This window comes from Scyliorhinus torazame, chromosome 24 (assembly GCF_047496885.1).
Source record: "Scyliorhinus torazame isolate Kashiwa2021f chromosome 24, sScyTor2.1, whole genome shotgun sequence".
Lineage (NCBI taxonomy): Eukaryota > Metazoa > Chordata > Chondrichthyes > Carcharhiniformes > Scyliorhinidae > Scyliorhinus > Scyliorhinus torazame.
In genome coordinates, this window is record NC_092730.1 from 43,109,629 (window position 1) to 43,134,699 (window position 25,071).

Genomic DNA, 25,071 nt, shown 5'->3' on the forward strand with positions numbered 1-25,071 from the left:
GAACGATCGCATTCAGACGCAAGAGTCTGGCTGGCGTTCAAAAATAGTAAAACCACATCTAGTTTGAAATGAAATGAAGATGAAAATTAAATTTAAATCGATTTGCGCATGGAGCATATCTTTGGCCACAGTGCGTCAGGATGGCCGAGCGATCGAAGGCGCTGCGTTAAGGTCGCAGTCTCCTCTGGAGGCGTGGGTTCGAATCCCACTTCTGACATTCCCTTTTCCTCCACGTGGTTACGTTTCTCCAGCAATATTTGCAACACCAGGACGATCCAATACCTCCCATTCAATGGGGAAGCGGTGGCCTCCTGGAATGAGATTCCTGCTGATATTCGCACAGCAAGACCCCACAGGCATAAGCCCAGTTCATCACTGGATAATCTGCTCATGACTCTATTTGAGGAATTAATAATGATCCCAGGATTCCTGGTAAATGTCTCGTCTCTTGTTGTAAATAGTCTGGCTGGTTGGATTGTCGAGGTGTCTCAGTCGACATCTCCCAGAAAACTCTTCTGCCGCCTTTACTGGATGAACGTCCTCCTGTTTGGACACTGAAGGGTTTTCTGGCTACTTGTTTGTGAAAGCAGCACCAGAAGCAGCTGTGGAGAGAGATTCCAGTCGCAAGGATGCAACTGTATAATTGGATCCTTCACGCCGCTCAGATCTTAGACTCTCAATATCTTCATGTGAGGAACAGGTCGGCGGGAGTTCGGTCTTTGTTGATTGCAGCAAACTGATCAATGCAACGACGCGAAGCTCCTTAACCACCAGCGGCTTGGAGAAGGACGGCACTCAGATGCAGGACTCTGGCTGGTGTTCAAAAATAGGAAAAGCACAACTGATTAGAAATGAAATGACAATGAAGATAGAATTTAAAATTCTTCAGTGAGCGATGGTGGTATAATGGTGAGCATAGCTGCCTTCCAAGCAGTTGACCTGGGTTCGATTCCCAGCCATCGCAGAAAAAACTTTATTCGAAATTTTGGGCAGCAAGGTAGCACAGTTGTTTCACAGCTCCAGGGTTCCAGGTTCGATTCCCGGCTTGGGTCACTGTCTGTGCGGAGTCTGCACGTTCTCCCCATGTCTGCGTGAATTTCACCCCGGGCGCTCCGGTTTCCTCCCACGGCATAAAGACGAGCTGGCTCGGGGAATTGGTCATGCGTAATTGCCCTTAGTGTCCAAAAAGGTAGGAAGAATTATTGGGTTGCGGGGTGAGGGTGATAGGATGGAATTGAGGTCTTAAGTGGATCGGTGCAGACTCGATGGGCCGAATGGACTCCTTCTGCACTGTATGTTCTATGTCTATTTGTGCACCGAGCATAACAGTTTCTGCAGCCCGTCAGGGTGGCCGAGCGGTCGAAGATGCGGGTTAAGGACGCAGTCTCCTCTGGAGGCGTGCGTTAGAATCCTACTTCTGACATTGCCTTTTTTTCCACGAGGTTACATTTCTCCAAAAATTGTTGAACCCCAGGAAGATCTCATACCTCCCATTCAATGGGGAAGCGGTGGCCTCGGGACGCGAGATTCGTACTTAAATTCGTACAGCAAGACCCCACAGTCAGAAGCCCAGTTCATGACTGGATGATATGCTCAGTGACTCTGGTTGACGAATTAATACTGATACCAGGACTCCGGGTATATTTCCACTTCCATTGTTGTATATAGTCTGGCTGGTTGGATTGTCGAACGTGAATCAGCTGGCTTCTTCCAGAAAGTTCTTCTGCCGCCTTTACAGCATGAACATCCTCGTGTTTGGCACTGGAGGCGTTATTCGGCTACTTGTCTGTGAAAGCAGCACCAGATGCAGCTGTGCAGAGAGATTCCAGTCGCCAGGATGCAACTGTCTCATTGGATCCTTCCCGCCACTCAGATCTTAGACTCTTAATACCGTCGTGGAAGGAACAGTTAGACGGCAGTACGGACTTTGTTGATTGGAGCAAACTGATCAATGCAGAAATGAGAGCTACTTAACACACAGCGCGTTGGAGAACGATCGCATTCAGACGCAAGAGTCTGGCTGGCGTTCAAAAATAGTAAAACCACATCTAGTTTGAAATGAAATGAAGATGAAAATTAAATTTAAATCGATTTGCGCATGGAGCATATCTTTGGCCACAGTGCGTCAGGATGGCCGAGCGATCGAAGGCGCTGCGATAAGGTCGCAGTCTCCTCTGGAGGCGTGGGTTCGAATCCCACTTCTGACATTCCCTTTTCCTCCACGTGGTTACGTTTCTCCAGCAATATTTGCAACACCAGGACGATCCAATACCTCCCATTCAATGGGGAAGCGGTGGCCTCCTGGAATGAGATTCCTGCTGATATTCGCACAGCAAGACCCCACAGGCATAAGCCCAGTTCATCACTGGATAATCTGCTCATGACTCTATTTGAGGAATTAATAATGATCCCAGGATTCCTGGTAAATGTCTCGTCTCTTGTTGTAAATAGTCTGGCTGGTTGGATTGTCGAGGTGTCTCAGTCGACATCTCCCAGAAAACTCTTCTGCCGCCTTTACTGGATGAACGTCCTCCTGTTTGGACACTGAAGGGTTTTCTGGCTACTTGTTTGTGAAAGCAGCACCAGAAGCAGCTGTGGAGAGAGATTCCAGTCGCAAGGATGCAACTGTATAATTGGATCCTTCACGCCGCTCAGATCTTAGACTCTCAATATCTTCATGTGAGGAACAGGTCGGCGGGAGTTCGGTCTTTGTTGATTGCAGCAAACTGATCAATGCAACGACGCGAAGCTCCTTAACCCCCAGCGGCTTGGAGAAGGACGGCACTCAGATGCAGGACTCTGGCTGGTGTTCAAAAATAGGAAAAGCACAACTGATTAGAAATGAAATGACAATGAAGATAGAATTTAAAATTCTTCAGTGAGCGATGGTGGTATAATGGTGAGCATAGCTGCCTTCCAAGCAGTTGATCTGGGTTCGATTCCCAGCCATCGCAGAAAAAACTTTATTCGAAATTTTGGGCAGCAAGGTAGCACAGTTGTTTCACAGCTCCAGGGTTCCAGGTTCGATTCCAGGCTTGGGTCACTGTCTGTGCGGAGTCTGCACGTTCTCCCCATGTCTGCGTGAATTTCACCCCGGGCGCTCCGGTTTCCTCCCACGGCATAAAGACGAGCTGGCTCGGGGAATTGGTCATGCGTAATTGCCCTTAGTGTCCAAAAAGGTAGGAAGGATTATTGGGTTGCGGGGTGAGGGTGATAGGATGGAATTGAGGTCTTAAGTGGATCGGTGCAGACTCGATGGGCCGAATGGACTCCTTCTGCACTGTATGTTCTATGTCTATTTGTGCACCGAGCATAACAGTTTCTGCAGCTCGTCAGGGTGGCCGAGCGGTCGAAGGCGCGGGTGAAGGACGCAGTCTCCTCTGGAGGCGTGCGTTAGAATCCTACTTCTGACATTGCCTTTTTTTCCACGAGGTTACATTTCTCCAAAAATTGTTGAACCCCAGGAAGATCTCATACCTCCCATTCAATGGGGAAGCGGTGGCCTCGGGACGCGAGATTCGTACTTAAATTCGTACAGCAAGACCCCACAGTCAGAAGCCCAGTTCATGACTGGATGATATGCTCAGTGACTCTGGTTGACGAAATAATACTGATACCAGGACTCCGGGTAAATTTCCACTTCCATTGTTGTAAATAGTCTGGCTGGTTGGATTGTCGGACGTGAATCAGCTGGCTTCTTCCAGAAAGTTCTTCTGCCGCCTTTACAGCATGAACATCCTCGTGTTTGGCACTGGAGGCGTTATTCGGCTACTTGTCTGTGCAAGCAGCACCAGAAGCAGCTGTGCAGAGAGATTCCAGTCGCCAGGATGCAACTGTCTCATTGGATCCTTCCCGCCACTCAGATCTTAGACTCTTAATACCTTCGTGGAAGGAACAGTTAGACGGCAGTACGGACTTTGTTGATTGGAGCAAACTGATCAATGCAGAAATGAGAGCTCCTTAACACACAGCGCGTTGGAGAACGATCGCATTCAGACGCAAGAGCCTGGCTGGCGTTCAAAAATAGTAAAACCACATCTAGTTTGAAATGAAATGAAGATGAAAATTAAATTTTAATCGATTTGCGCATGGAGCATATCTTCGGCCACAGTGCGTCAGGATGGCCGAGCGGTCGAAGGCGCTGCGTTAAGGTCGCAGTCTCCTCTGGAGGCGTGGGTTCGAATCCCACTTCTGACATTCCCTTTTCCTCCACGTGGTTACGTTTCTCCAGCAATATTTGCAACACCAGGACGATCCAATACCTCCCATTCAATGGGGAAGCGGTGGCCTCCTGGAATGAGATTCCTGCTGATATTCGCACAGCAAGACCCCACAGGCAAAAGCCCAGTTCATCACTGGATAATCTGCTCATGACTCTATTTGAGGAATTAATAATGATCCCAGGATTCCTGGTAAATGTCTCGTCTCTTGTTGTAAATAGTCTGGCTGGTTGGATTGTCGAGGTGTCTCAGTCGACATCTCCCAGAAAACTCTTCTGCCGCCTTTACTGGATGAACGTCCTCCTGTTTGGACACTGAAGGGTTTTCTGGCTACTTGTTTGTGAAAGCAGCACCAGAAGCAGCTGTGGAGAGAGATTCCAGTCGCAAGGATGCAACTGTATAATTGGATCCTTCACGCCGCTCAGATCTTAGACTCTCAATATCTTCATGTGAGGAACAGGTCGGCGGGAGTTCGGTCTTTGTTGATTGCAGCAAACTGATCAATGCAACGACGCGAAGCTCCTTAACCCCCAGCGGCTTGGAGAAGGACGGCACTCAGATGCAGGACTCTGGCTGGTGTTCAAAAATAGGAAAAGCACAACTGATTAGAAATGAAATGACAATGAAGATGTAATTTAAAATTCTTCAGTGAGCGATGGTGGTATAATGGTGAGCATAGCGGCCTTCCAAGCAGTTGACCTGGGTTCGATTCCCAGCCATCGCAGAAAAAACTTATTTCGAAATTTTGGGCAGCAAGGTAGCACAGTTGTTTCACAGCTCCAGGGTTCCAGGTTCGATTCCCGGCTTGGGTCACTGTCTGTGCGGAGTCTGCACGTTCTCCCCATGTCTGCGTGAATTTCACCCCGGGTGCTCCGGTTTCCTCCCACGGCATAAAGACGAGCTGGCTCGGGGAATTGGTCATGCGTAATTGCCCTTAGTGTCCAAAAAGGTAGGAAGGATTATTGGGTTGCGGGGTGAGGGTGATAGGATGGAATTGAGGTCTTAAGTGGATCGGTGCAGACTCGATGGGCCGAATGGACTCCTTCTGCACTGTATGTTCCATGTCTATTTGTGCACCGAGCATAACAGTTTCTGCAGCTCGTCAGGGTGGCCGAGCGGTCGAAGGCGCGGGTTAAGGACGCAGTCTCATCTGGAGGCGTGCGTTAGAATCCTACTTCTGACATTGCCTTTTTTTCCACGAGGTTACATTTCTCCAAAAATTGTTGAACCCCAGGAAGATCTCATACCTCCCATTCAATGGGGAAGCGGTGGCCTCGGGACGCGAGATTCGTACTTAAATTATTACAGCAAGACCCCACAGTCAGAAGCCCAGTTCATGACTGGATGATATGCTCAGTGACTCTGGTTGACGAATTAATACTGATACCAGGACTCCGGGTATATTTCCACTTCCATTGTTGTATAGAGTCTGGCTGGTTGGATTGTCGGACGTGAATCAGCTGGCTTCTTCCAGAAAGTTCTTCTGCCGCCTTAACAGCATGAACATCCTCGTGTTTGGCACTGGAGGCGTTATTCGGCTACTTGTCTGTGAAAGCAGCACCAGATGCAGCTGTGCAGAGAGATTCCAGTCGCCAGGATGCAACTGTCTCATTGGATCCTTCCCGCCACTCAGATCTTAGACTCTTAATACCTTCGTGGAAGGAACAGTTAGACGGCAGTACGGACTTTGTTGATTGGAGCAAACTGATCAATGCAGAAATGAGAGCTCCTGAACACACAGCGCGTTGGAGAACGATCGCACTCAGACGCAAGAGTCTGGCTGGCGTTCAAAAGTAGTAAAACCACATCTAGTTTGAAATGAAATGAAGATGAAAATTAAATTTAAATCGATTTGCGCATGGAGCATATCTTTGGCCACAGTGCGTCAGGATGGCCGAGCGGTCGAAGGCGCTGCGTTAAGGTCGCAGTCTCCTTTGGAGGCGTGGGTTCGAATCCCACTTCTGACATTCCCTTTTCCTCCACGTGGTTACGTTTCTCCAGCAATATTTGCAACACCAGGACGATCCAATACCTCCCATTCAATGGGGAAGCGGTGGCCTCCTGGAATGAGATTCCTGCTGATATTCGCACAGCAAGACCCCACAGGCAAAAGCCCAGTTCATCACTGGATAATCTGCTCATGACTCTATTTGAGGAATTAATAATGATCCCAGGATTCCTGGTAAATGTCTCGTCTCTTGTTGTAAATAGTCTGGCTGGTTGGGTTGTCGAGGTGTCTCAGTCAACATCTCCCAGAAAACTCTTCTGCCGCCTTTACTGGATGAACGTCCTCCTGTTTGGACACTGAAGGGTTTTCTGGCTACTTGTTTGTGAAAGCAGCACCAGAAGCAGCTGTGGAGAGAGATTCCAGTCGCAAGGATGCAACTGTATAATTGGATCCTTCACGCCGCTCAGATCTTAGACTCTCAATATCTTCATGTGAGGAACAGGTCGGCGGGAGTTCGGTCTTTGTTGATTGCAGCAAACTGATCAATGCAACGACGCGAAGCTCCTTAACCCCCAGCGGCTTGGAGAAGGACGGCACTCAGATGCAGGACTCTGGCTGGTGTTCAAAAATAGGAAAAGCACAACTGATTAGAAATGAAATGACAATGAAGGTACAATTTAAAATTCTTCAGTGAGCGGTGGTGGTATAATGGTGAGCATAGCTGCCTTCCAAGCAATTGACCTGGGTTCGATTCCCAGCCATCGCAGAAAAAACTTAATTCGAAATTTTGGGCAGCAAGGTAGCACAGTTGTTTCACAGCTCCAGGGTTCCAGGTTCGATTCCCGGCTTGGGTCACTGTTTGTGCGGAGTCTGCGCGTACTCCCCATGTCTGCGTGAATTTCACCCCGGGTGCTCCGGTTTCCTCCCACGGCATAAAGACGAGCTGGCTCGGGGAATTGGTCATGCGTAATTGCCCTTAGTGTCCAAAAAGGTAGGAAGGATTATTGGGTTGCGGGGTGAGGGTGATAGGATGGAATTGAGGTCTGAAGTGGATCGGTGCAGACTCGATGGGCCGAATGGACTCCTTCTGCACTGTATGTTCTATGTCTATTTGTGCACCGAGCATAACAGTTTCTGCAGCTCGTCAGGGTGGCCGAGCGGTCGAAGGCGCGGGTGAAGGACGCAGTCTCCTCTGGAGGCGTGCGTTAGAATCCTACTTCTGACATTGCCTTTTTTTCCACGAGGTTACATTTCTCCAAAAATTGTTGAACCCCAGGAAGATCTCATACCTCCCATTCAATGGGGAAGCGGTGGCCTCGGGACGCGAGATTCGTACTTAAATTCGTACAGCAAGACCCCACAGTCAGAAGCCCAGTTCATGACTGGATGATATGCTCAGTGACTCTGGTTGACGAATTAATACTGATACCAGGACTCCGGGTATATTTCCACTTCCATTGTTGTATAGAGTCTGGCTGGTTGGATTGTCGGACGTGAATCAGCTGGCTTCTTCCAGAAAGTTCTTCTGCCGCCTTTACAGCATGAACATCCTCGTGTTTGGCACTGGAGGCGTTATTCGGCTACTTGTCTGTGAAAGCAGCACCAGATGCAGCTGTGCAGAGAGATTCCAGTCGCCAGGATGCAACTGTCTCATTGGATCCTTCCAGCCACTCAGATCTTAGACTCTTAATACCTTCGTGGAAGGAACAGTTAGACGGCAGTACGGACTTTGTTGATTGGAGCAAACTGATCAATGCAGAAATGAGAGCTCCTGAACACACAGCGCGTTGGAGAACGATCGCACTCAGACGCAAGAGTCTGGCTGGCGTTCAAAAATAGTAAAACCACATCTAGTTTGAAATGAAATGAAGATGAAAATTAAATTTAAATCGATTTGCGCATGGAGCATATCTTTGGCCACAGTGCGTCAGGATGGCCGAGCGGTCGAAGGCGCTGCGTTAAGGTCGCAGTCTCCTCTGGAGGCGTGGGTTCGAATCCCACTTCTGACATTCCCTTTTCCTCCACGTGGTTACGTTTCTCCAGCAATATTTGCAACACCAGGACGATCCAATACCTCCCATTCAATGGGGAAGCGGTGGCCTCCTGGAATGAGATTCCTGCTGATATTCGCACAGCAAGACCCCACAGGCAAAAGCCCAGTTCATCACTGGATAATCTGCTCATGACTCTATTTGAGGAATTAATAATGATCCCAGGATTCCTGGTAAATGTCTCGTCTCTTGTTGTAAATAGTCTGGCTGGTTGGATTGTCGAGGTGTCTCAGTCGACATCTCCCAGAAAACTCTTCTGCCGCCTTTACTGGATGAACGTCCTCCTGTTTGGACACTGAAGGGTTCTCTGGCTACTTGTTTGTGAAAGCAGCACCAGAAGCAGCTGTGGAGAGAGATTCCAGTCGCAAGGATGCAACTGGAGAATTGGATCCTTCACGCCGCTCAGATCTTAGACTCTCAATATCTTCATGTGAGAAACAGGTCGGCGGGAGTTCGGTCTTTGTTGATTGCAGCAAACTGATCAATGCAACAATGCGAAGCTCCTTAACCCCCAGCGGCTTGGAGAAGGACGGCACTCAGATGCAGGACTCTGGCTGGTGTTCAAAAATAGGAAAACCACAACTGATTAGAAATGAAATGACAATGAAGATAGAATTTAAAGTTCTTCAGTGAGCGATGGTGGTATAGTGGTGAGCATAGCTGCCTTCCAAGCATTTCATCTAGGTTCGATGCCCGGCCATCGCAGAAAAAACTTATTTCGAAATTTTGGGCAGCAAGGTAGCACATTGTTTCACAGCTCCAGGGTTCCAGGTTCGATTCCCGGCTTGGGTCACTGTCTGTGCGGAGTCTGCACGTTCTCCCCATGTCTGCGTGAATTTCACCCCGGGTGCTCCGGTTTCCTCCCACGGCATAAAGACGAGCAGGCTAGGGGAATTGGTCATGCGTAATTGCCCTTCGTGTCCAAAAAGCTAGGAAGGATTATTGGGTTGCGGGGTGAGGGTGATAGGATGGAATTGAGGTCTTTAGGGGATCGGTGCAGACTCGATGAGCCGAATGGACTCCTTCTGCACTGTATGTTCTATGTCGACTTGTGCACCGAGCATAACAGTTTCTGCAGCTCGTCAGGGTGGCCGAGCGGTCGAAGGCGCGGGTTAAGGACGCAGTCTCCTCTGGAGGCGTGCGTTAGAATCCTACTTCTGACATTGCCTTTTTTTCCACGAGGTTTCATTTCTCCAAAAATTGTTGAACCCCAGGAAGATCTCATACCCCCCATTCAATGGGGAAGCGGTGGCCTCGGGATGCGAGATTCGTACTTAAATTCGTACAGCAAGACCCCACAGTCAGAAGCCCAGTTCATGACTGGATGATATGCTCAGTGACTCTGGTTGACGAATTAATACTGATCCCAGGACTCCGGGTAAATTTCCACTTCCATTGTTGTAAATAGTCTGGCTGGTTGGATTGTCGGACGTGAATCAGCTGGCTTCTTCCAGAAAGTTCTTCTGCCGCCTTTACAGCATGAACATCCTCGTGTTTGGCACTGGAGGCGTTATTCGGCTACTTGTCTGTGCAAGCAGCACCAGAAGCAGCTGTGCAGAGAGATTCCAGTCGCCAGGATGCAACTGTCTCATTGGATCCTTCCCGCCACTCAGATCTTAGACTCTTAATACCTTCGTGGAAGGAACAGTTAGACGGCAGTACGGACTTTGTTGATTGGAGCAAACTGATCAATGCAGAAATGAGAGCTCCTTAACACACAGCGCGTTGGAGAACGATCGCATTCAGACGCAAGAGTCTGGCTGGCGTTCAAAAATAGTAAAACCACATCTAGTTTGAAATGAAATGAAGATGAAAATTAAATTTAAATCGATTTGCGCATGGAGCATATCTTTGGCCACAGTGCGTCAGGATGGCCGAGCGGTCGAAGGCGCTGCGTTAAGGTCGCAGTCTCCTCTGGAGGCGTGGGTTCGAATCCCACTTCTGACATTCCCTTTTCCTCCACGTGGTTACGTTTCTCCAGCAATATTTGCAACACCAGGACGATCCAATACCTCCCATTCAATGGGGAAGCGGTGGCCTCCTGGAATGAGATTCCTGCTGATATTCGCACAGCAAGACCCCACAGGCAAAAGCCCAGTTCATCACTGGATAATCTGCTCATGACTCTATTTGAGGAATTAATAATGATCCCAGGATTCCGGGTAAATGTCTCGTCTCTTGTTGTAAATAGTCTGGCTGGTTGGATTATTGAGGTGTCTCAGTCGACATCTCCCAGAAAACTCTACTGCAGCCTTTCCTGGATGAACGTCCTCCTGTTTGGACACTGAAGGGTTCTCTGGCTACTTGTTTGTGAAAGCAGCACCAGAAGCAGCTGTGGAGAGAGATTCCAGTCGCAAGGATGCAACTGGAGAATTGGATCCTTCACGCCGCTCAGATCTTAGACTCTCAATACCTTCGTGTGAGGAACAGGCCGGCGGGAGTTCGGTCTTTGTTGATTGCAGCAAACTGATCAATGCAACAATGCGAAGCTCCTTAACCCCCAGCGGCTTGGAGAAGGACGGCACTCAGATACAGGACTCTGGCTGGTGTTCAAAAATAGGAAAAGCACAACTGATTAGAAATGAAAAGTCAATGAAGATAGAATTTAAAGTTCTTCAGTGAGTGATGGTGGTATAGTGGTGAGCATAGCTGCCTTCCAAGCATTTCATCTAGGTTCGATGCCCGGCCATCGCAGAAAAAACTTATTTCGAAATTTTCGGCAGCAAGCTAGCGCTGTGGTTAGCACAGTTGTTTCACAGCTCCAGGGTTCCAGGTTCGATTCCCGGCTTGGGTCACTGTCTGTGCGGAGTCTGCACGTTCTCCCCATGTCTGCGTGAATTTCACCCCGGGTGCTCCGGATTCCTCCCACAGCATGAAGACGCGCTGGCTCGGGGAATTGGTCATGCGTAATTGCCCTTAGTGTCCAAAAAAGTAGGAAGGTTTATTGGGTTGCGGGGTGAGTGTGATAGGATGGAATTGACGTCTTAAGTGGGTCGGTGCAGACTCGATGGGCCGACTGGACTCCTTCTGCTCTGTATGTTCTCTGTCTATGTCTATTTGTGCACGTAGCATAACGTTGTCGCCAGCTCGTCAGGCTGGCCGAGCGGTCGAAGGCGCTGCGTTAAGATCGCAGTGTCCTCTGGAAGGCGTGGGTTCGAATCCTACTTCGGACATTGCCTTTTTTTCCACGAGGTTACATTTCTCCAATAAATGTTCAACCCCAGGAAGATCTAATACCTCCCATTCAATGGGGAAGCGGTGGCCTCGGCACGTGAGATTCGCACTTAAATTCGCACAGCAAGACCCCACTGTCAGAAGCCCAGTTCATGACGGGATGATCTGCTCAGTGACTCTGGTTGACGAATTAATACTGACCTCAGGACTCCGGGTAAATTTCCACTTCCCTTGTTGTAAATTGTCTGGCTGGTTGGATTGTCGGACGTGAATCAGTTGGCTTCTTCCAGAAAGTTCTTCTGCCGCCTTTACAGCATGAGGGACCTCCTGTTTTGACACTGAAGGGTTCTTTGGCTACTTGTTTGTGAAAGCAGCACCAGAATCAGCTGTGGAGAGAGTTTCCAGTCGCAAGGATGCAACTGTATAATTGGATCCTTCACGCCGCTCAGATCTTAGACTCTCAATACCGTCGTGTGAGGAACAGGTCGGCGGGAGTTCGGTCTTTGTTGATTGCAGCAAACTGATCAATGCATCAATGCGAAGCTCCTTAGCCCCCAGCGGCTTGGAGAAGGACGGTACTCAGATTCAGGATTATGGCTGGTGTTCAAAAAATAGGAAAAGCACAACTGATTAGAAAGAAAATGCGAATGAAGATATAATTCAAAGCGGGTCTGTGAGCGATGGTGGTACAGTGGTGAGCACAGTTTCCTTCCAAGCAGTTGACCCGTGTTCGATTCTCGGCCATCGCAGAAGAAATTTATTTCGAAATTTTGGACAGCAAGGTAGCATCGTGGTTAGCACAGTTGCTTCACAGCACCAGGGTTCCAGTTTCGATTCCCGGCTTCGGTCACTGTCTGTGCGGAGTCTGCATGTTCTCCCTGTGTCTGCGTGAATTTCACCCCGGGTGCTCCGGTTTCCTCCTCCAGCCCATAGACGTGCAGGCTAGGTGAATTGGCCATGCAAAATTGCCCTTCGTGTCCACAAAGGTAGGAAAGATTATCCGGTTGCGGGATGAGGGTGATAGGGTGGAATTGAGGGCTTAGGTGGGTCGGTGCAGACTCGATGGGCCGAATGGCCTCCTACAGCACTGTATGTTCTATGTCTATGTCGATTTGTGCACGGAGCATAACATTTCACCCAGCTCGTCAGGATGGCCGAACTGTCTTGCTGGAGGCGAGGGTTCGAATGCCACCTCTGACATTAACTTTTCTTCCACGTGCTTACATTTCTCCAGCAAAATGTTCAGGCCCAGGAAGATCCAATACCTCCCATTCAAAGGGGAAGCGGTGGCCTCGGGACGTGAGATTCGTGCTTAAATTCGCACAGCAAGTTCCCACAGGCAGAAGCCAAGTTCATGACGGCATGATCTGCTCAGTAACTCTGGATCAGGAATTAATAATGATCCCAGGACTCCGCGTAAATTTCCACTTCCCTTGTTGTAAATAGTCTGGCATGTTGTATTGGCGGATGTGAATAAGTTGGCTTCTCCCAGAATGTTCTTCTGCCGCCTTTACAGCATGAACATCCTCGTGTTTGGACACTGGAGGGGCTATTAGGCTACTAGCCTGTGAAAGCAGCACCAGAAGCAGCTGTGCAGAGAGATTCCAGTCGCCAAGATGCAACTGTATAATTGGATCCATCACGCCGCTCAGATCTTAGACTCGTAATACCTTCGTGTGAGGAACAGGTAGGCGGCAGTACGGACTTTGTTGAAAAGAGCAAACTGATCAATGCAGAAATGAGAGCTCCTTAACACACAGCGTGTTGGAGAACGATCGCACTCAGATACAAGAGTCTGGCTGGCGTTCAAAAATAGTAAAACCACATCTAGTTTGAAATGAAATGAAGATGAAAATTGAATTTAAATCGATTCGCCGATGGAGCATATCTTTGGTTACAGCGCGTCAGGATGGCCTAGCGGTCGAAGGCGCTGCGTTAAGGTTGCAGTCTCCTCTGGAGGGGTGGGTTCGAATCCTACTTCTGACATTAACGTTTCCTCCACGTGGTTACGTTTCTCCAGCAAAATGTGCAACCCCAGGAAGATTCAATGGGCCAGGGAATGAGATTCCTGCTTACATTCGCACAGCAAGACCTCACAGGGAGAAGCCCAGTTCATAACTGGATAATATAAGAACTAGGAGCAGGAGTAGGCCATCTGGCCCCTCGAGCCTGCTCCACCATTCAATGAGATCATGGCTGATCTTTTGTGGACTCAGCTCCACTTTCCGGCCCGAACACCATAACCCTTAATCCCTTTATTCTTCAAAAAACTATCTATCCTTATCTTAAAAACATTTAATGAAGGAGCCTCTACTGCTTCACTGGGCAAGGAATTCCATAGATTCACAACGCTTTGGGTGAAGACGTTCCTTCTAAACTCAGACCTAAATCTACTTCCCCTTATTTTGAGGCTATGCCCCCTAGTTCTGTTTTCACCCGCCAGTGGAAACAACCTGCCCGCATCTATCCTTTCTATTCCCTTCATAATCTCATATGTTTCTATAAGATCCCCCCCCCCCCCCTCATCCTTCTAAATTCCAATGAGTACAGTCCCAGTCTACTCAACCTCTCCTCGTAATCCAACCCCTTCAGCTCTGGGATTAACCTAGTGAATCTCCTCTGCACACCCTCCAGTGCCAGTACGTCCTTTCTCAAGCAACGAGACCAAAACTGAACACAATACTCTAGGTGTGGCCTCACTAACACCTTATACAATTGCAGCAGAACCTCCCCAGTCTTAAACTCCATCCCTCTAGCAATGAAGGACAAAATTCCATTTGCCTTCTTTATCACCTGTTGCACCTGAAAACCAACTTTTTGAGACTCATGCACTAGAACACCCAGGTCTCTCTGCACAGCAGCATGTTTTAATATTTTATCATTTAAATAATAATCTCTTTTGCTGTTATTCCTACCAAAATGGATAACCTCACATTTGTCAACATTGTATTCCATCTGCCAGACCCTAGCCCATTCACTTAGCCTATCCAAATCCCTCTGCAGACTTCCAATATCCTCTGCACTTTTTGCTTTACCACTTATCTTAGTGTCGTATGCAAACTTGGACACATTGCCCTTGGTCCCCAACTCCAAATCATCGATGTAAATTGTGAACAGTTGTGGGCCCAACACTGATCACTGAGGGACACCACTAGCTACTGATTGCCAACCAGAGAAACACCCATTAATCCCCACTCTTTGCTTTCTATTAATTAACCAATCCTCTATCCATGCTACTACTTTCCCCTTAATGCCATGCATCTTTATCTGATGCAACAACCTTTTGTGTGGCACCTTGTCAAAGGCTTTCTGGAAATCCAGATATACCAGATATACCACATCCATTGGCTCCCCGTTATCTACCGCACTGTTAATGTCCTCAAAATATTCCACTAAATTAGTTAGGTGCGACCTGCCCTTTATGAACCCATGCTGCGTCTGTCCAGTGGGACAATTTCCATCCAGATGCCTCGCTATGTCTTCCTTGATGATAGATACCAGCATCTTCCCTACTACCGAAGTTAAGCTCACTGGCCTATAATTACCCGCTTTCTGCCTACCTCCTTTTTTAAACAGTGGTGTCACGTTTGCTAATTTCCAATCCGCCGGGACGGCCCCAGATAATTTTGGTAAATTATCACTAGTGCATTTGCAATTTCCCTAGCCATCCCTTTTAGCACTCTGGGATGCATTCCATCAGGTCCAGGAGACTTGTCTACCTTTAGCCCCATGAGCTTGCCCATCACTACCTCCTTGGTGATAACAATCCTCTCAAGGTCCTCACCTGTCATAGCCTCATTTCCATCAGTCACTGGCATGTTATTTGTGTCTTCCACTGTGAAGACCGACCCAAAAAACCTGTTCAGTTCCTCAGCCATTTCCTCATCTCCCATTACTAAATCTCCCTTCTCATCCTCTAAAGGACAAATATTTACCTTAGCCACTCTTTTTTGTTTTATGTATTTGTCGAAACCTTTACTATCTGTTTTTATATTCTGAGCAAGTTTACTCTCATAATCTATCTTACTCTTCTTTATAGCTTTTTTTAGTAGCTTTCAGTTGCCCCCTAAAGATTTCCCAGTCCTCTAGTCTCCCACTGATCTTTGCTACTTTGTATGTTTTATCCTTCAATTTGATACTCTCCCTTATTCCCTTAGATATCGACGGTCGATTTTCCCTCTTTTTACCGCCCTTCCTTTTTGTTGGTATCTACCTTTGCTGAGCACTGTGAAAAATCACTTGGAAGGTTCTCCACTGTTTCTCAACTGTTTCACAATAAAATATTTGCTCCCAGTCTATCTTAGCTAGTTCTTCTCTCATCCCATTGTAATCTCCTTTGTTTAAGCGCAAAACACTAGTGCTTGATTGTACCTTCTCACCCTCCATCTGTGTTTTAAATTCCATCATATTGTGATCGCTCCTTCCGAAAGGTTCCCTAACTATGAGATCCTGAATCAATCCTGTCTCATTACACAGGACCAGATCTAGGACCGCTTGTTCCCTCGTAGGTTCCACCTAGGAAACTATCGCGGATACATTCTATAAACTCCTCCTCAAGGCTGCCTTGACTGACCTGGTTAAACCAATCAACATGTAGATTAAAATCCCCCATGATAACTGCTGTACCATTTCTACATGCATCTGCTATTTCATTGTTTATTGCCTGCCCCACCATAATGTTACTATTTGGTGGCCTATAGATTACTCCTATCAGTGTCTTTTTCGCCTTACTATTCCTGATTTCCACCCAAATGGATTCAACCTTATCCTCCATAGCACCGGTGTCACCCCTTACTGTTGCCCGGATGTCATCCTTAAATAACAGAGCTACACCACCTCCCTTACCATCCACTCTGTCCTTCCGAAAGGTTTGATACCCTCGGATATTTAACTCCCAGTCGTGACCATCCTTTAACCATGTTTCAGTAATGGCCACTAAATCATAGTCATTCACGACGATTTGCGCCATCAACTCATTTACCTTATTCTGAATAATACGAGCATTCAGGTAAAGTACACTTATGTTGGCTTTTTTACCTCTGTTCTGAATCTTAACACCTCGATCAGTAACCTCTCCTAAGTTATATTTCCTCTTAACCTTTCTCCTAATTTTCCTTGTCATCGAACCCATATCTTCCTGTAACAACCTGCCGCGTCGCTTAACATTAATGTTTTCACTTCCCGTTTTATTTCTTTTATTATTCGTGGTCCTATTCACTGAGCTCCCCCTCAGTCACTGTACCTTGTACTGTCGCCCTTTTTGATTTTTGACTATGGCTTCTCTGCCTTACACTTTCCCCATTACTGCCTTTTATTTATGTCCCTGTTTTACAACCTTCCAACTTCCTGCATCGGTTCCCATCCCCCTGCCACATAAGTTTAAACTCTCCCCAACAGCTCTAGCAAACACCCCCCCCCCCTAGGGCATCAGTTCCAGTCCTGCCCAGGTGCAGACCGTCCGGTTTGTACTGGTCCCACCTCCCCCAGAACCGGTTCCAATGTCCCAGGAATTTGAATCCCTCCCTCTTGCACCATCTCTCGAGCCACGTATTCATCCTCTCTATCCTGACACTCCTACTCTGACTAGCTCGTGGCACTGGTAGCAATCCTGAGATTACTACCTTTGAGGTCCTACTTTTTAGTTTTCCTCCTAGCTCCCTAAATTCAGCTTGTAGGACCTCGTCCCGTTTTTTACCTATATCGTTGGTGCATATGTGCACCACGACAGCTGGCTGTTCACCCTCACCCCCCCCCCCTCCAGAATGTCCTGCAGCCGCTCCGAGACATCCTTGACCCTTGCACCAGGGAGGCAACATACCATCCTGGAGTCTCGATTGCGTCCGCAGAACCGCCTGTCTATTCCCCTTACAATTGAGTCCCCTATCACTATAGCCCTGCCATTCTTCTTCCTGCACAGCTGCGCAGCAGAGCCAGCCACGGTGCCATGAACCTGGCTGCTGCTGCCTTCCCCTGGTGAGCCATCTCCCTCAACAGTATCCAATGCGGTATATCTGTTTTGCAGGGAGATGACCGCAGAGGACCCCTGCACTGCCTTCCTACTCTTGCTCTGTCTTTTGGTCACCCATTTACTATCTCCCTCAGTACCTTCCACCTGCTACTTGTTTCTAGCTTGAAATTAAATGACGACGAAGATAGAATTGTAATCGATTTTTGCACGCAGCATATCTTTTGCGACAGCGCGTCAGGATGGTCGAGCGTTCGAAGTCACTGCGTTAAGGTCACAGTCTCCTCTGGAGGCATGGGTCCGAATCCCACTGCTGATATTAACTTTTCCTCCACGAGGTTACATTTATCCAGCAAAATGTTCACCCCAGGAAGATCCAATGCATCCCATTCACCGGGGAAGAGGCGGCCTCAGGACGTGAGAATCCTGCTTAAATTGGCACAGCAAAACCCAACAGGAAAAGATCAGTTACTGACTGGATAATCAGATCTGTGACTCTGGCACTCAGATACAGGGTTCAAAAATAGTAAAAGCACATCAAGTTTGAAATGAAATGACGATGAATATAGAATTTAAATCGCTTTGTGCATTCCACTGAAACAATTTACCATTTCCTCCGAAGCAAAGCTTATTTTATCAAGTCAATGTGCTTCTTAATTCCTGTTAAATTTTGTTTCCTTGCTGATGTAAAATCAAAAAAAAGACTTTTTGTCCCCTGGTTTTATATCGGGATCACTGGGTCAATTTGGTTCTTTCTGGTTTGGTGGCGTCCACTGCGAACAGAACAATAGACATAAGTGAGCAGTCTTTACAACTAGAAGAGTCGAGCACAAGGGCAATGCCGCTATGCAGATTCTTCATAAAATCCTTAAAGAGAAATAGAAAATGTTGGATATCTTGACTGGTATGGCAACATCTGTGGAGAGAGAAAGACAGTTACAGTTCCGAATCCAGTACGACACTCCCTCCCATTCTCTGTTTCCATCTCCATAGCTGCTGCCAGGCCTGTTAAGGATTTCCAGCATTTTCTGTTTTTATCACGGGATTACACGCCAGCTCTAGGCGGCTGTCATGGGCACGGTGGGCGGAATGGACTCATCCTGATCTGTAACCATTTTTTGATTCTCTAAACAAGAGTTAGCAACGGGAAGTATCCAATTGGAGAGTTACACCCTGGCGTATGTAATCTCCCTCCACAGCTGCTACCGGTGCTACTTTCACAGACATGTAGCCGAAGAACACCTCCAGTGGACAAAACAGAAGGGAATTCATCCAGTGGAGGCGACAGAGAAGGATTGTGGAAGAGGTCAACTGAGTCACCTCGACTGTACTGTGGACAGCCGAAGAACTGATGTCAAGGAGCGGTTAAGCTCCAAACATGACCTTCGCCCCTCCCTCCTTTTCCTCCAAACTGCTCCCGAGTTTAGTCAATGGGACCATATCGATCGAACAGATGTTATAAAGTCCTAGCAGGGCTCGGCGGGGGTTTGAACCCGGGACCAATCGCATTTTGCCGATCAGAAGACGCTAAGCGAGAATCATACTCCTAGATCAACGAACAAGCCGGAGATCAGTATTCCGCTGAAACCATCTTACCATTACCTCCCAAGCAAAGCTTATTTTATCAACTCAACGGACTTAATTCTGTTGAATTTGGTTTGGTTGTTAAAGTAAAATCAAAAGGAACTCCCTTTTGCCCCTTGCTTTCCTTATTTAGATTATTGGGTAAATTTGTTTTTTTCTGGTTTGTTGGCCTCCACGGGGAACAGAACAATAGACAGAAGGGACAAGTCTTTGTAAATAGAAGCGCCGGGCATAAGGGCAATGCCGCTATGGAGATTCTCCATAAAATCCTGAAAGACAAATAGAAATTGCTGGACAAATCGTCTGGTATGGTAACATCTGTGGAGAGAGGAAGAGAGTTACCATTCTGAATTCAGAATGACCCTGCTTCCCATTCTCTGTTTCGCTCAACACAGCTGCTGCCAGGCATGTTGGGATTTTCCAGCATTTTTTGTTTGTATCACGGTACTATACGCCAGCTCTAGGCGATTGTCAGGAACACGTTGGGCGGAATGGACTCACCCTGATCTGTTACCATTTAATGATTCTCTAAACGAGTGTGAGCAACGTGAAGTATCCAATTGGAGGGTTGCATCCTGGCGATTGGAATCTCTCTCCCCCGCTGTTTACGGTGCAGCCTTCACAGATACTTCGCAGAAGAATCCCTCCAGTGGACAAACAGGAGGAAATTCATCCAGTGGAGGCGGTAGAGGAGGGTTCTGGGAGTGGTCAACTGTGTCACCTCGACTGCACTGTGGGCAGCCAAAGAACTGGTGTCAAAGAGCGGTTAAGCCCCAAACATGACCCTCGCTCCCACACTCCTTTTTCTCCAAACTGCTCCCTCGTTCAGTCAATGACACCATATCGATCGCATAGATATTAAAAAGTGCTTTGCAAGGATCGTCCAGGATTTGAACACGTGACCTCTAGCATTTTATTGCAGCAGAAGACCCCAAGCGAGAATCATACCCCTAGACCAACGAACCAGGTGCGCTCAACGTACCGCTGAAACCACCTTACCATTACGTCCCAAGCAAAGTTTATTTGAGCAACTCAATGGACTTCTTCATTCCCGCTGAATTTGGTTTGGTTGTGAAAGTAAAATCAAAAGAAAGTCTTCTTTGTCCCTTGCTTTTCTTATCGGGATCATTGCGTCAATTTGGTTCTTTCTGGTTCGTTGTCCTCCACTGCGAACAGAACAATAGACATCCGGGACCAATCTTTATAAATAGAAGCGCCGAGCACAAGGGCAATGCCGCTATGGCGATTCTTCATAAAATCCTGAAACAGCAATAGAAAATTGTGGATAACTCGGATGGCCGGGCAACACCTGTGGAGGGAGACAGAGAGTTACAGTTCCGAATCCAGTCTGACCCTCCTTCCCATTCTCTGTTTCCCTCCCCACATCTGCTGCCAGGCCTGTTGAGATTTTACAGCATTTTCTGTCTTCATCACAGGACTACACGCCAGCTCCAGGCGACTGACATGGACACGGTGGGCGGAATGGACTCACGCTGATCTTTAACCATTCTATGATTCTCTAAACGAGCGTGTAAGTTCTGAGCAACGTGAAGTATCCAATTGGAGAATTGCATCCTGGCGACTGGAATCTCTCTCCCCCGCTGCTTCCGGGGCTGCTTTCACAGGCACGTAGCCGAGAAACACCTCCAGTGGACAAACAGGAGGAATTTCACCCAGTGGAGGCGGCAGAGGAGGGTTCTGGGCGAGTGTATCAGTGCCTGTCACTGTCTGTAAGTGTGCGATTGTATCAGTCAGTGTCTGTGACTGTGAGTGTATGAAAATGAAATGAAATGAAAATCGCGTATTGTCACAAGTAAGCTTCAAATGAAGTTACTGTGAAAAGCCCCTAGTCGCCACATTCCGGCGCCTGTTCGGGGAGGCTGTCACGTGAATTGAACTGTGCTGCTGGCCTGCCTTGGTCTGCTTTCAAAGTCAGCGATTTAGCCCTGTGCTAAACAGACACACGCTGATTAGATGTATCAGCGTGTGTAAATGTCTGTGAGTTGTGATTGTAACTGTCAGTATCTGTTAATGCCTGTTTGTGTGTGATTGTAGCTATCAGTGTATTTCAGTGTATGTGAGTTGTGATTGTATCTTTCAGTGTTTGATACTGTGTGTGAATGTACAATTGTATCTGTCAGTGTGGGTTACTGTCTGTAAGTGTCTGACTGTATCTGTCAGTCTCAGTTCTTATCTGTGAGTGTGATTTACCTGTCAGATTGTTACTTTCTGTCAGTCTCTGTTGCTGTCAGTATCTGTCAGTGTCTGAAAATACTGCAAATTGTTATTCGTCCTCTCCATAATGCTCATAATTGAAAACAGACACTTCTCTAATTGTTACAGTGCTCCAGGAGATCCTACACCCAGACTATAGAATTGGTGGATTCTATGGACTACTTCATGCAACATTATTTGTTTGTCTCTGAAATCCATTCTCACTCCTGTACTCGTCCAGATTTCACTTAAAAACATTTCTGCTATTCGTCTTAATTGATCCTCAAGATAAACACTTCCAAATTCTACCACCTCCATTGGGAAATACATGAATATAGATTGTTTAACTTTTACTTACTTCTAACACCTCTCAGTCCTGACGATCACATTCTATCACCGGTTCTTCATGTTGACCTGTTTCTGCAACACCGACAGTTCATGTGAATCTGCCCCGCTCTGTTGCGGTTCTGTGTCGTGGCCAATAGATGTCAGCACACTCTGGTGGAACGAAGTTCGCAGGTCAGAGTGACACACAACTGATAACAATTGTTTATATTATATTGAACTTGGGACGGCGGGATTTATGAGAACATAATATTTGGTGATGATCTTTTCTTATATTTTGGTTGTGTTGAATCCGGCAACATGTTGTATGTGGGAGTGAGGTGCATTCGCTCTGCCCTTCTCTGGTCCCGTTTGTAAATGGGGGATTCCTGTCACTCTCAGGTAATGAGTGAGAGTGAAAGAGACAATCTCAACCTGTCAGTCTTCGTCACTATATGTGCCGGTGGATACGTTGTCAGTGGAACCGCTCCTTGACACCAGTTCTTCGGCTACCCACAGTACAGTTGAGGTTACCGGGATGACTTCTCCACTAATTCTCTTCAGCCAGCTCTCCAGGATGAACCTCCTCCTGTTTGTAGACGGGAGGGGTTCTTTAGCTACTTGCCTGTAAGAAGATCGCGTATTAAAATTCAATAAAGTAAAGGAGTTGTATCATGTGGTTAATGAGATGCACAATAATCCATTGTACTCTACACACGTGGAATGAAATCCCATCCTCGTCTGTAATGTGTCTGTTGTGTCTCTGTTTGGTCCACTTCATGAGCAAAAAGTAAAAATGCTGTGATTTTTAGCATTTGTTCAAGGGCTTGGAGGGTGGTGAATTCGTCCAACACTGTCCATGTTGATACCACGTTATAAAAAGGTGAGAAAGTTACTTATTTCACTCCCTGCCCTAATTGCGCATAAATCCTGAGTTCGAAATTGCTTCTTCCTCTCAATTTGAAACTCACAAAGTCGCTCAAAAGATAAGTTCATAAGGTATAGGAGCAGAATTAAGCCATTAGACCGATCGAGTCTGCACGCCATTCTATCATGGCTGAGTTGTTCCTCATCTGCTACCTACAAAGTTACAGATGAAGTGGTCGATTGCAATATCAGCCAGAGCACCTCCTCCCGAGAACACACGTCTTCGGAGCGGGAGTAGGCAATTTAGCCTACTGAGCCTAACACCTTCCATGTGATCCTGGCTTATGCCATCCTGGCCTCAACTCCACCATCCTGCCCGTTGTCCATAACCCATCAACTCATTACCAATAAACATCTCTCTAACCCCTCCTTAACTTTACTCACTCTCCCTGTATGCAACGCACCCTGGGGTAGCGAATTCCACAGAATCACAACCCTTTGGGAGAAGTAGTTTTTCCTCAAATCTTTTTTAAATTTGCAATCTCTTATTCTAAAACTATGACCTCTCGTTTTAGAATGCCCCATAAGAGGAAGCATCAGCCCCCCGTCTACTTTATCCATACCTTTTGGCATCTTATACCCCTCAATTAGATAATTGCGCATAGATTCTGAGTGAGACTATGGCCAGTCTTCCTCAGTTTGAAACTCATGGTGTCGCGCAAAATCATCCGATACAACTATTACTGCGATGGCCGGGATCCGAACCCGGTACAACTGCTTGGAAGAAAGCTGTGCTGACCACTGCACCACCATCGCTGCATTTCCAAATTTGAACACCAGGTGGAATAGATGGAGGCCGATACTTTCCATCTGTTCATGGATGCAAAACGAGTGAAGACACATTAACTTGCGCGCTTGTGGGCCGCGGTAAAGGTGATCGACTGATAATCTATTGTGCTCTGCACACGTGGGTTCGAATCCCATACTCCTCGAAATTGTATCCACTGTTTCCGCGAAATGTGACTCATTTTTCCAAGGTGGATCCACAATCACTGATGTGACAGTCTATTACAAGTTGTCAGGCCAGAATGCATCCAGTTGGGTTAGAGGAGGGAGGAACGGAGGCAGACGTGTTTGGGGCTGAACAGCTCATTGACACCAGTTCTCCTTCGGCTACCCAGTCTCGTCGAGGTGACCGGGTTGACTTCTCCCACAATTACATTCTGCTACCTCTCCTGGATTAATTTCATTCTGTTTGTCCACTGGAGGAGTGCGTCGGCTGCTTGTCTGTGAGAAAATCGGACATTAATGTTTCATGAAGTAAAGTAGTTGTACCACGTGGTTAAGGGGTTGCACAATAATCCTTTGCGCTCTGCGCACGTGGGTTCGAATCCCATCCTCGGCTGAAACGTGTCTGCTGTGTCTCTGTTTGGTCCATGTCACGAGCATAAAGTAAAAATGCTGTGATGTTTAGCTTTTGTTTAAGGGCTTGGGGGTGGTTAATAGTCGAACACTATTCATGTTGAAATCACATTACAAATAGGTGAGAAAGTTACTTATTTAACTCACTGCTCTAATTGCGCATAAATTCTGAGTTGGAAACTGTTTCTGCCCCTCAGTTTGAAACTCACGAAGTCGCGCAAAAGTTACGTTCATAAAATATCAGGAGCAGAATTAAGCCATTAGACACATCGAGTCTGCCCCGCCATTCTATCGTGCTGATATGTTCCTCATCTGCTACCGACAATGTTTCAGATGAAGAGGTCGATTGCGCTTTAGCCAGAACACATCCTCTCTGGAAAACAAGACTTCGGAGCTGGAGTCGGCAATTTAGCTTCGTGAGCCGAACACATTTCATGTGATCTTGGCTGATCCCATCCTGGCCTCAACTCCACCGTCTGGCCCGTTCTCCACAACCCTTCAACTCCTCACCAATAAAAATCTCTCTAACACCTCATGAAATTTACTCAGTCTCCCTGCATCCAACACACTCTGGGGTACCGAATTCCACAGACTCACACCCTTTGCGAGAAGTAGTTTCACCTCCACTCTTTTTTAATTTGCGATCTTTTGATTCTAAGGTCATGACCTCTCGTTTTAGAATGCGCCACAAGAGGAGGCATCAGCTCCATGTCTACCTTTCCGGACCTTTTGGCATCTGATACACCTCAGTTAGATAATTACACATACATTCAAGTGAGAAACTGTTGACCAGTTTTTCTCAGTTTGAAACTCACGATGTCAAGACATCCGCGCTAGCAATTACTGCGATGGCCGGGAATCGAACCCGAATCAACTGCTTGGAAGGCAACTGTGCTCACCACTATACCACCATCGCTTCATTTCCATCGTTGAACACCAGTTTGAAACGAACGAGGCAGATAATTTCCATCAGTACATGGATGCAAAACAAATTGAGACGTATTGGCGTCTGAACCTGTGGGACGAAGTGGCTGAGTGATTAAAGCGATGGACTGTTTATCTTTTGTGCTGTGTACACGTGGGTTCGAATCCCGTCCTCTTCGATTTTTCATCCACACATTTTTCGGAAGTGGAATTCAGTTTTCCACGATCGATCTGCAATCACTGATGTGACAATCCTTTCCAGTTTGTCAGGCCAGATTGCATCGAGTTGGATTCAAGGGAGGAATGGAGGCAGACGTGTTTGGGGCTTAACCGCTCATTGCCACCAGTTCTTCGGCTACCCACAGTGCAGTCGAGGTG

At 47.2% G+C, this 25,071-nt stretch overlaps 12 non-coding genes across 12 annotated transcripts; 11 read left to right on the top strand and 1 right to left on the bottom strand.

Annotated features, from left to right (window-relative positions):
* Positions 1-134: 134 nt before the first annotated feature.
* trnal-aag (transfer RNA leucine (anticodon AAG)) lies at positions 135-217 on the top strand. Its single transcript has one exon. It is a non-coding gene; the product is annotated as a tRNA-Leu (tRNA).
* A 675-nt stretch (positions 218-892) lies between these two features.
* trnag-ucc (transfer RNA glycine (anticodon UCC)) lies at positions 893-964 on the top strand. Its single transcript has one exon. It is a non-coding gene; the product is annotated as a tRNA-Gly (tRNA).
* A 1,160-nt stretch (positions 965-2,124) lies between these two features.
* Positions 2,125-2,207, top strand: trnal-aag (transfer RNA leucine (anticodon AAG)). The gene has a single exon. It is a non-coding gene; the product is annotated as a tRNA-Leu (tRNA).
* Positions 2,208-2,882: 675 nt separating this feature from the next.
* Positions 2,883-2,954, top strand: trnag-ucc (transfer RNA glycine (anticodon UCC)). Its single transcript has one exon. It is a non-coding gene; the product is annotated as a tRNA-Gly (tRNA).
* A 1,160-nt stretch (positions 2,955-4,114) lies between these two features.
* trnal-aag (transfer RNA leucine (anticodon AAG)) lies at positions 4,115-4,197 on the top strand. The gene has a single exon. It is a non-coding gene; the product is annotated as a tRNA-Leu (tRNA).
* Positions 4,198-4,872: 675 nt separating this feature from the next.
* Positions 4,873-4,944, top strand: trnag-ucc (transfer RNA glycine (anticodon UCC)). The gene has a single exon. It is a non-coding gene; the product is annotated as a tRNA-Gly (tRNA).
* Positions 4,945-6,104: 1,160 nt separating this feature from the next.
* Positions 6,105-6,187, top strand: trnal-aag (transfer RNA leucine (anticodon AAG)). The gene has a single exon. It is a non-coding gene; the product is annotated as a tRNA-Leu (tRNA).
* A 675-nt stretch (positions 6,188-6,862) lies between these two features.
* trnag-ucc (transfer RNA glycine (anticodon UCC)) lies at positions 6,863-6,934 on the top strand. Its single transcript has one exon. It is a non-coding gene; the product is annotated as a tRNA-Gly (tRNA).
* A 1,160-nt stretch (positions 6,935-8,094) lies between these two features.
* On the top strand, positions 8,095-8,177 carry trnal-aag (transfer RNA leucine (anticodon AAG)). The gene has a single exon. It is a non-coding gene; the product is annotated as a tRNA-Leu (tRNA).
* A 1,906-nt stretch (positions 8,178-10,083) lies between these two features.
* Positions 10,084-10,166, top strand: trnal-aag (transfer RNA leucine (anticodon AAG)). The gene has a single exon. It is a non-coding gene; the product is annotated as a tRNA-Leu (tRNA).
* A 3,130-nt stretch (positions 10,167-13,296) lies between these two features.
* Positions 13,297-13,379, top strand: trnal-aag (transfer RNA leucine (anticodon AAG)). The gene has a single exon. It is a non-coding gene; the product is annotated as a tRNA-Leu (tRNA).
* An 11,234-nt stretch (positions 13,380-24,613) lies between these two features.
* Positions 24,614-24,685, bottom strand: trnag-ucc (transfer RNA glycine (anticodon UCC)). The gene has a single exon. It is a non-coding gene; the product is annotated as a tRNA-Gly (tRNA).
* Between the last annotated feature and the right edge of the window lie 386 nt (positions 24,686-25,071).